Raw genomic sequence first — 12,221 nt, 5'->3', positions numbered from 1 at the left:
TCTCTCTCTCTCTCTATATATATATATATATAAGAAAGACAACATAGAAACAAAGAAAGAATGGAAAAAGAGAAAGCAAGAAATAGAGGTAGAGAAAGGGAGGCAGAAAGAGAAGATGAAACATAGGGAGATGGAGGAAGACGGGTGGAAGAGGAAGGAAAATTTGGCAGGAGGCTATCATACTTCTGCACCATTTTCTCATGAGAATTACAACTGCCTGTATTTTCTAATCTTTTATAACAACTTAATTTTCAGAATTTTACTTAGTGAAGCAAATATACAGAAATACCATTTTAGCCAAGTATCTAGTTCTCTCTCAAGGTTGTATAACGATTGAATTCTCTCTCTCTCTCATTGCCACACTCTACCTATAACTATGCATATTGCAAATAGCAGGGTATTGATTTTTTTTTAAAAAAAGGCCAGCCTTCTGCTTCCTGTGTGAAGATACAATTGTTGCACTGCATTATCTCCGAACCCTCTTTGCTAATAGTGAATCTCTTTGGCAGTCACTCCAGAACTGCTGACAAGACATAACTATTATCTCTTCAATTTCATCTTCCTCCTCTTTCTCCCTATGGGAGAAAAACATCTGTGTGCCTTAGAGGGAGTTAAATAGGTTCGGAATGATCTCTTGCCTTTCAGCCCAAGAAGTGTTCACTTTTTTTCTACCCTGCTTACTCTGTAGGATTGGAGATTTTGTGAGCAATCCTACATCAAACACCATATCCGCTTACTTAATAATTAATTAATTTGCTTGTTTAGTCAACACACATTTTTTGAGAATCTACTTGATGTTGGCAATGTGCTTAGTAATTGGAATTTAAGAACTGAGGACAAAAACTTTAAGTTTGGGGAAAAGTAATCCAACATTAGACTCAAGGTGTGATTTTTCTCTTCAAGAGCCTTTAAAAATAGAAATACAAAAAGCACTCAGGCATGCTTTCTAAAATAATTCTAACTATCTGTGTAGTTTGTATTTTTAAAACTAAATCATGAACTAAAATGTGTAAGTATATTCTGACTGTATATTATCATTTGGAAACAAGAACTTCGAACATTGTATATTATTTCTAAGCTTTAAACAATGGTCTCAAACTATGAAACTAGGCATAAGTGAGAGGAAAATAATGAGTGTGTGGAGGGGGAGCAGCTCAATAAGAAATTTTTAAGAACATAGAGCTGGACACTAGGCCCTTTTTGCGTTTCTGATCTCCAGAGTACAAGGACCACTCTTTGGTAAGGATAAATGTTTTCCAGCTATATTTCCAAGTTATTTCACCTTTCTGAACGTCTGAAAAATGAGGATTACTGATACTACAAGGATTAAAGCCAATAATCCTTTAAACATTGAATCAATAATATCTGTCTTTATAGAGTGATAAAGTAAGGGAAAAAGGATGGGCTTTTAGAGTAAGACTGATGAACTGCTTAGGAATTGTGTCAACTTAGGAGCAAAGTTACCAATAGCTCTGAGTCTCAGTTTCTTCATCATTAAAGCATCTAGCAGAGCATATGGTATATTATATGTGGGGGAGATCATTATTATAGCAGAGACAATTTTTGTTTATGAAAACATCACCTTGCATCAGATTGAGGAATCTGGTTTTAGTTACCTGAAATTATGACTATGACTTCACATTAAAAAACCCTCCTCTTTCTACATTTCTCTTACTTTTCAGTACTATTTACTTACTCTTACAGCCCCTTAGAACTTTTTATTCATTCTTTTATACTTCTTTACATGCTGACTTTCAATAATTCTGTAACTTTATTTCCCACCTCTAGTATAGGAAAACATTATTGCTCAGTAAACTGTGAGTTAATTGAAATCAGGATTTGTTATTTTATAGTTCATTTACCCAACAGTTCTTGTTAATACTTACTAAGCACTTCATAAATGCTGAATGATTTAATAAAGAATAAATGAATGATATAATAGTACATTCTTTAGTTGATGGGAAATACATAGCATCATTCAGAAGAAGTCGCATAAGAACAGAAATCCTTATCAAAGTGTTATGCAGGGGCTTCCCTGGTGGCGCAGTGGTTGCGCGTCCGCCTGCCGATGGAGGGGAACCGGGTTCGCGCCCCGGTCTAGGAGGATCCCACATGCCGCGGAGCGGCTGGGCCCGTGAGCCATGGCCGCTGAGCCTGCGCGTCCGGAGCCTGTGCTCCGCAACGGGAGAGGCCACAACAGAGGGAGGCCCGCATACCACAAAAAAAAAAAAAAAAAGTGTTATGCAGAGAAAAAGGGTTCATTCTCAAATGGTAGAATTTCAGGGATAATTGGAAGAAATGATTTGGAGGGAAAGCATGCAAGGCACATCTTCTATCATGCCAAAAAAATGACAGAATTAGTTTTTTTATTGAAATATAGTTGATGCACTGTATTATGCTGGTTTCAGATGTACTATATCGTGATTTGACATTTGCATATATCATGAAATTATCACCATGATAAATCTAATAACCATCTGTCCCCTTTATCATTTTATACAGTTTGTTCTGCTTACATTGTCCTCCTGATTTGTGACCAAGTAAAATCTTAATCATTGTTAATTATTTAACCTAATTTCTTCCTCTCCGTATAGCCTATCCTGTTTTGTGTGCCAGAACAACCATTTATTTTATGTTCTCCCATAGCGCAGGCTCCGGACACACAGGCTCAGCGGCCATGGCTCACGGGCCCAGCCGCTCCGCGGCATGTGGGATCCTCCCGGACCGGGGCACAAACCCGTGTCCCCTGCATCAGCAGGCGGACTCTCAACCACTGCGCCACCAGGGAAGCCCTTTAAGTCTTTATCATATGGTATTTTAATTGTCTATGTTTTTCAGTCGTATGTATTTGACTTATAACTCCAGTATAGTTGCTAATATTTTATGCACTTTTCTTCCTGATGATACAGTCCAGTCTTGCATACACCTCAGGCACCAATAAATGTTTTTGTATGAGGTAGTAAATGGCTTTGGATATTTTTGCGTGAAAGTGGTGGATGAAGCATTTGGAGGAGAGTTCATCACACAAGGAGAGTGTCTCAAGGGAAAGAAGAAGTCCATGGGAGAGATTTTAATGAAGTCTATCTTTAAAGTAATTTACAAGAAAAAGGAATCAATGAAGGAGATTTAGAAGTTATAGACTAAGGACTGTATGAGGGAGCCTGCTATTATAAAGAACAAGATTGAAAAGCTTCCAGAAGAAAAAAAGCCAAAAATTATAAAATGTTACAAAGTGGTAGAATAGAATACTGACCAGAGAGAAGTCATTGGGTTTGACATGGAAAAGATCAGTGATGATTTCATAGAGAACATTTTTGAAAACAAACAAAAATGAAAGCCAAATGTCCAAGCATGGAGAAATGAAACTGAGGGGAAAAGAGATAAAGATGTGTAGCTATAGATAAGGCAGGAAAATTGGAGTTCAGGTTGAGGGACTGAGAAATCATTCGTAATCTATTTCAAACAGAATGGTATTTTTTATCTAAATTTTTTTCATATTAGAAGTATAAGTTTTAAAACTAAGAAAAGAGGATGATGCATTTAGTTTAGCCATGCATTTGAAATTATGTGGTAAGAAATAAGTCAAAACATACTTTTTTAATTTATAATTTTTCACTATTGAAAAATGATTCATTATTAGTGAATTGGCAGCATTCAACACTTATAAACACTGAATTCTGATCAAAATTTAACACTGAAACACTGAGTTCCATTCTCCTATATCCAGTTTCAACCGCCATTTCCAGCCTGACATGACTATCTTATAGACATTGCAGATTTAACATTTTTAAAGGTAACACTTGACTTTTTTTCTCTCCAAGTATGTTCTTTCTCTAAATGACACCACTGTCTACTCAGTGGTTTAAACCTCCCCGCACTGGAGTTATTCTTGAGTCTTTTCTTCACCTCTCTACTTTAAATCCATCAGCAGGCTTTCTTGGTGCTTTTGTCAAAACGTATTCTAAATCTTTATACATCTTTCTTTCTATTGGTATCAGTTTAATTCAATGATAATCATCTTCTGCCTGGAATCCTGCCTTAATTCTGCTCTTACTCACGTAATACCCATTTTATTCACATAAGGCAGAATTAGCACTCCCCAACATATATATATATCACCTCATTATCTTTCTGTTTAAAACCTTCAAAGGCTCCCCCCTAGGAAATAAGAGGCCTCCTCACTGACTTCACCTTCGACTCATTCACCTCACTCATTACGTACTGGCGACACTAGTCTTTATCCTCATAAAAGACAAAAGATCTTCATCATTTCCCAGGGTTTTTCCACATGCTGTTCTTACTGTTTGTGTTTCCATTCCAAAATATAAGCTCCATTAGATCAGAGTGTCTCTCTGTCTTGGTCAACCTTTATAATTAGCACTTATACCCAAAGCCTAGAGCATTCTGTGAATTTTTACTTCCAGTAATAATGGGCTAGCTTGTTTCAAAACAATGGTTCTGACACCAAAATCAAATAAAATGGCTGAACAAAATGTAAAATGTGGGGTGGCAGGGCTTATTAGAAAACTTTTAAAGCATCAAGGACTTAAGGAACCAAGGTAATACAGAGCAGGGCAACCAGCAGAGGAAATCTTGATATTTGACCTTGCTTCTCCCCTGAGGTATTTGCCAGCCTTAAAGTAGGCAGTTTGAGAGACTTAGACATAAAACCAAGATTTCTGCCATTTTATGCCAGTGAAGGGAATTATAGTTTAATATAAGTAAGAGAGACCTGCTAAGCACCCTAGGCTTTCAGTTTGAACATGAAGAAGACTACATTTGTATGCGCAAGATATATACCAACTCTTGCAAAACTTAAGCTCTGCTTTACTTTGAATCAGCTCAATCTCTGATTAATTAATTTGCCATTCCTCAACTACCTTCCATAAGCAGAAAGTAAATTTTTTATTGAAGAACATATAGCCGTATGCAGAACTACAGAACCTCAACTCCTATTTCTCTCTCATTCTGGTTCCAAAAGTCTTCTCTTCAATCCACAATAACCAGGCAAGCAGAATATGGGAATTATCCAAAAAACTATGAGAGAAGAACAGCAACAGACCCACTGAATGTCAGACACAAGGGTAACCAGAAAGGAACCTTAAAAAAATTCAATAAATTAAATTATAGGAAAGAGAATATTAGTAGAAAACATGAAACTATTAAAAAAGAATTATATTGAAACTCTAGACTGAAAAATGTAATAAAAATTTAAGAATTCAGTATATGGGTTTAACAAGAAATCAGAAACATATAAAAAGAGAATGAGTTAAATGGAAGATAAGACAAATAAAAGATATCTATGGAAACAAGAAAAAAAGAAAGAAAATGTAGACAAGAGTGTAAAATAAAACATGTATTTGGAGTCCTAGGAGAATAGGAGTGAGAGAATGAGGCAGAAGCAATATTTGAAGAACTAGTAATTGAGTAGCTCCCATAAATATTTCAAAGAATATAATAATGAAGTAGTACAAAACTTTAGCAGTAAGACTGCACATTATGACACCATAGGGAGAGTGGAGTAGACAAAAAACAAAACAAAACAAAAAAATAGAAAAATCTTAAAAACAGTCACAGTGGTGGGAGGAACATATTACCTTAAAAGGAACAAGTCTAAGACTAACATCTCAGTTTTAAGCAGAAATAGTAAAACAAAGAAGACAAAGTATGATAACTTAGAGCATTTAAAGAAAATAACTACCAATCTAGAATTGTATAAATTGTGAATATATCCTTCAACATTGAAAGCGAATGATGACATTTTCAAGCATACATTAGTTGAGATAATGTATCACCAGCAGAACCAGTTTTAAGAAAATGCTTCAGGCAGTGGGAAAACTATCCAACAGGGAAACCTAGAAAAACAAGAAAAGTAAAGGATAGAGGACAGAGCAAATACAAGAATTAAAAAACATCAGTGTCTTTTAAGTTTTTAAGTTTAGAATTAAACATTTTTTAGTAAAGTAATTAGGAAGGGATAAATTCTGAATATTTATTAATCTTGTTTTTAATATAATTTAATTGTAAATTTACAAACTTAATTTTTAATAATGGCTGTTGTTTAACAACTGGCTTGCAACAACAGAAAAGTATGTTATTAGATAAAGACCTGCCTTTTAAAAAAAAATGAAGTGAAAGTGTTCTAAGATCCTTGTATTTTATGGGAAGTTGCAAATATATTAATATATACTAGGTTTTAATAAATCTAATACATACTAGACTTTAATATGTCACGGATTCATGGTATAAAATTAAATAACCATTAAAAGATTAGTTAAATAATGTATAACTAACAAACTACAAAACCAATAAAATGATAAAAGAGCATTTAATTAATCCAAAAGAATGATAGGAAGGAAAACAAAAGTAACAGAATAAATAGGACAGAAAGAATAATGTGGCAAACTTAAAATACATTAGTACATATATCAAATATAAATAGATTAAGATTCAATAAAAAAGTTCACAGTTGATTAAAAATAAAAATCCAAATATATGCTACTTCCAATAGAATGCCTTAAATATAAAGTTTTTTAAAAATCTAAAACTGAAAGGATAGTAAGGATAATACCATGGAAACACCAGCCAAAGGAGTAGTGAATGATTCTTTAGGTAGGAGAATTTAGGCAAGAAGTGATAGCAGAGGTAAAAAGATACTTTGTAATAACAAAAGACTCAGTCCAATAAAAATATTTAACAATGCATATTTTTTAATGCAGCTAATGATTAGTATCTAAACGTATACAGGAAAAATGGATAGAGCTTAAAGAAGAAAGAGAAGTACAGTCATCCTGTGTGATTTTTGCACTGTGATCTCAGGGTGATATACTGCAAGGAAAAAGTTTTGCTAAACACATCATTTGATGTTGAGGGGACTCAGTGTGGCTGTATACATGGTGTAAGTTTGAAAAAGTAAGCAGTCTCAGATTAAGAGGTCCTGAATATAATACACTGTGATGAGGAGTTTTTACTTTTTTCCTATTGGCAATGAAGCTCTAGGAAGGATTTTTTTTTTTTTTCTGCTAGGAGTGATATGATCCTATTTGTATTAAAGATTACTCTTGCAATAGTGTGGAATAAGTACTGAAATGAGGCAGTTTAAGAGAGAGCGAGACTACTCGTATAGTTGCTGTAATAATTCCTAAGTAAACCTGTTTTTAAGGCAGGAAAATATTTTAGTGCTCTCTGATTAACAGAATTAACAAGACCTAATTGTTGATTGGATAATTGACTTGATAGAGAAATGAGAGTTTGAGTTTTCTGCATTGGGTAGTTAGGTAGAGGGTAGTGCTATTGACTTATTTTAGGAATACAGAAGAAAAATCAGGATTGGAGGAAGTGATTATAAAGAGTTCAAGTACGGACATATATTGAGTCTAGATTTCCTGATATTCATGGCAGAAGTTTAGGCTGAAAATGTAATTTGGGAATTTTTTGATATATATGAGGTATAACTGAGAAACAAAGACTAGGTTCTTGGATTTATGAAATTAGAAAAGGGAGAGATAGCAGAGTCCCAGAGATACCTTGATTAGTTTATAATCATGGCTATAGCCCATCCTACTGATAGACACTATCAAGTTTGTTCCCCCAAAAAAGTCATTAATAAAACGTCTTCAACCTAAGACAATATAATGCATTTTTAGGAAATTAAGGGAGTACCTTTGCCTGTATATTTTGCTGGTATTTGTTTAACAGCTAAAACCACAGCCAATATGCAAGCAAAAAATACACACACAAAATTGGGCAAATTAACATTTTAACACATTTTGGAAACATCCTATAAAGAATAGTGAATGTGTATTAATGTTTCTCTTTTAACAAAAAGATGAATTACAAATATATGTAATTTCCTATGATTTTTAATATTGAAGTTGAGGTGTTTTTTTTAAGTTACCATGATCTCTATCTATTCATTTCAGTTGAAAACATTTTAGCTCATAGAATTTTATTTACTTGTCTGAATCCTTATATCACTTGTAATTTCAAGACAATTTAGAATATGAATAAATGGAGCTGAGGCTGTTGGGCAGCTGAATGTGAAAAAGTGATCACTGAGGGTTTAGTGATTAGCTGGATTTTACTCTGTTTTGTTGTCATTTTTGTTGAAATGGTACAGAAAAGAGTACACACATTTTTTAGGACAGCCATATTTGGAAGGTTAGAGAGAATAAAAGAAAACTGTAATATAATTTGGGTTGTACAAGAAAGGACAAATCCTACAAGTTAAGTCTCTCTGTTATTAAAATTTTTTAAATTGTTCTCCATTCTTTGACCTTCAATTTACACCAAATATGTGTACCTCCACATGATGAGGACTACAATGTGGATAGCTGCCTTGCTGATTTCTAATTGTTCTGTAAGACAGTGGAATAAGGAAGGAAGAAATTAAAAGTATATGCTTAAAAAAGTCCTGCAGATTCTTTGAATATTTCCTATATGTATTTCACTATGCTTGACAGAGCTTGTACTTTTGACAAGATCAAGAAAGCTCAGCTTGTGTCACTTAAAAAGCTACTGTGGGATTGTACTGGGCAATTCCACATTTCCCCCATCTGAGTTTATTCCTAGGATCTTTCCTAATTTATTAAATGTATTATGTTCATATTTTTGGTAATATCAGCCCTTAAACATAACTACAGTTTAAAGGGATACCTCCTACTTATGAATCATTTAATTAAATAAAAACAGGGTATTCCTTTCAAACGTTATTTCCCCAATTCCCATTTTCATGGAGTTCTTTCCAATTATTTCTAATACCTGAAATCTCTACGTTGGAACATTAAAGTATTTCTAATGGTTTTAAAGTATTTCTGAGGGTTGTATGGCATTACTACTAAGCACTTATTTTTTTCATAAAGTATGAACACTTAATCACGAGAGAATGATGAAATATCTGGTATATTAACTTTATGTGCCTAAAAGTGGGAAGAGAAAGAGAAAAAGAAATGTGAGGTTAGAGGATTTAGGTGGTGTGGAGAATGAGTTAGTCTCTGGGCCGTCCAAGATTTAGAAAACATGTTTGAGTTGAGGTGTTTCTTCTTTCTTCAACATCAATAAATAAAATTTCTACGGTAAGAAATCAGCTATTATTTTTATTTTACTAGTTATATGTAAGCTCTCTTCCTCATTGAGGCTGTCTTGTAACAGTTTAGACAGAATAAATTAAGCGTCTCCAATTTGAGGCCATTAAACATTTTAGTGCAGAAGGAAGTGAGACGGGGCTTCTTGAATTAACCTCAGTAATATCTGCTGGAACACTTCTCTAATGCTGGCTAAAGTGCATTCCTGTGTATTTCCACTTAAGCCATCTGCCAATCTTAATGCTTACTCCTAAGGGAGGAAAACTTCCAGAGCTATTTTTCATTTAATTTGCAAGGACATCCTGTTTAGGTACTTATCAAAAGAACAGAAGAATTGATGCCAAATACCACAAGCCCTAGTTTAGAAAACTTAATGGGTTGGACTGAAATCATAACCTACATTTAAAAGGAACTGTAGCTTACTTCCTTTATATTTACTAAATACTCAAAAAGTATGGCTGTGTGGCCTAAATGCTTTTTAAAAATAATAGTTCTTTCCTCTATGTACATTAAGGGATTTCTGGGGAAAAAAGTTGTTAACCTTTCCTAGGATGGTGACTAAATATTTTAGTGCACTAAAACCATGACCCTTTGTTTTCCAAGGTCGTAAAATGATATTAAAGCACCTATTTCTTTTGGAAAAGAAATTATCTAAGCTGAAGAATTTTTTATCATATATGATGAATAACAAAGGAGAAATCTGTAAAAAGGTAACAGTACCTATCTTTTTTTCAGTGTTCCACATTTTTTTGCATAGTAAATATTTAAACTCTGCTTTTTTTAATTTCACAATTTAACTCAAAAATTACCCTGTTTAACTCTTGATATTACTGTTATAAAACACTATATAAGAAGGGCTTCCCTGGTGGCGCAGTGGTTGAGAGTCCGCCTGCCGATGCAGGGGACACGGGTTCGTGCCCCGGTCCGGGAGGATCCCACATGCCGCGGAGTGGCTGGGCCCGTGAGGCATGGCCGCTGAGCCTGCGCGTCCGGAGCCCGTGCATCCCGACCCTGTGCTCCGCAATGGGAGAGGCCACAACAGTGAGAGGCCCGCGTACCGAAAAAGAAAAAAAAAAAAAAAAAAAACACTATATAAGAAAAGTGTAGATATATTTTTATTTTTAAGAACTTCTTATTGGACTGGCAAAAAGAAGATCCAGTAAAATGGCTTTGCTTTTTATTACATTGGGACAATAGATTATAACTGATTATATAACTTTTTTTAAGTTCAACAACCTATTATCCTTTCTCCTGTATGCTATATATATAGGGATTTATACTGAATAAGTTCATGGAAACCAAAGTTAAATAACATTTTTAAAACACATTTGATCATATTGGGTAAACTCTGTCACTCATTTGCTTGGCACTGTATAAGCAAGACATCCTGTTAATTTTTTTTTGTTTTTTAAATTACATTGGTTATGTAATCTGAGCAGGGAGACACCCACCAAGACTTTACTGAACACTTCTTCAAGTTGTATTTTACATTTAGGTTGAATATGTAGCTACTTAAGTGTCGTGATTTCAAAAATTTGAGTTCAAGACAAATGTTCCTATTACATTATACTACTAAAGCTTATTTATTTGATTCCTAAAGTTGTAAAGTCTTTTGGGGCATTAAAATCTTCCAAAATACCAATATCTTTTTAAAAAAATTAAGAATACAAGGATAGGGACTTCCCTGGTAGTCCCGTGGTAAAGAATCTGCCTTACAATGCAGGGGACTTGGGTTCAGTCCCTGGTCAGGGAACTAAGATCCCCCATGCCGCGGGGCAACTAAGCCCGTGCGCCACAACTACTGAGCTTGCGTGCCTCAACTAGAGAGCCCACGTTCTGCAAACTACAGAGCTCACACGCTCTGGAGCCCACGCGGCACAACTAGAGAGAGAAAACCCTCACGCCACAACTAGACAGAAGCCCGCACGCCGCAACAAAAGATCCTGCATGCCTCAACGAATATCCCGCGTGCCGCAACTAAGACGTGGTGCAGCCCCAAATAAATAAACAATACTTAAATTTTAATTAAAAAAAAAAGAATACAAGGATATTACCTTTCAGTTGTCAACCTCAAAAAATAAAATAGCCAGTTATTTTACCAGCAAAATGGGCCTATTCAGGAATAGCAGAGAATTGCAATTCAGGACAGACAAGCTATGGCGAATCATAGGCAAGTCCAGAGAGTAAAGGAGAGGATCTTTCTTTTATTAGGTTTTAGGAAGAAATTGAGGAGAGTTTTTTTTGAATAAAAGTTAGAAGTTCACTGGAGAAGAAACGAGTTTGGAGTTCGAGGCTGTGGCAGTTTCTCACTGGCTCCAAGAGGTGGTCAGTGCATTCTTGCTGAGACAGGAAGGCTCTTCCTTCCTTTGCTTAAAAGCAGGAGATGAAATTCCCATGTGAAACATGTCCTCCCTGGTACCAGAAAAAGAGTAACATTCTTATCCATGATGGGTAAAAAGCTGAGACTGAGAGAACTTTATACAAAAAATTTAATACAAATAGACCTAATACAAATAGGCTGTAAGGATTGGGATGTGCATGAGAGCCCTCCCTTCAGGGCTTCCTGACTCCCTTGTAAATGAGGTTTTCCTTTATTTATTTCCTTTTTTTTTTTTTTTTAAACATCTTTATTGGAGTATAACTGTTTTACAATGGTGTGTTAGTTTCTGCTTTATAACAAAGTGGATCAGCTATACATATACATAAATACCCGTATCCCCTCCCTCTTGCGTCTCCCTCCCACCCTCCCTATCCCACCCCTCTAGGTGGTCACAAAGCACAGAGCTGATCTCCCTGTGCCATGCGGCTGCTTCCCACTAGCTATCTATTTTACATTTCGTAGTGTATATATGGCCATGCCACTCTCTCACTTATGTTTCCTAAGGAAATTAAGATTCAGAGAAGCTCTGTGCTACATAAATAGGTAAAACTTAGACTAAGTTGGGCCCCTGACTCCCAGTCCAGGTACATTTTATTGGGCGTACCTCTGGCAATTAACCTAGTAATGGTTTACTTTTGCTTTCTTATAGGGAAGATTGATTGGAGTGCACCAAATGGGTCAGGATGTGATTTCTTTAGTGAGGCTGGGTCACTCAAAACAAGGGAGAGAAATTCAGAAATAAATCCTTTTGAAACACA

The sequence above is a fragment of the Physeter macrocephalus genome, chromosome 13 (assembly GCF_002837175.3).
Source record: "Physeter macrocephalus isolate SW-GA chromosome 13, ASM283717v5, whole genome shotgun sequence".
Lineage (NCBI taxonomy): Eukaryota > Metazoa > Chordata > Mammalia > Artiodactyla > Physeteridae > Physeter > Physeter macrocephalus.
The sequence above is the reverse complement of the archived record's forward strand: the minus strand, read 5'-3'. Positions refer to the sequence as shown.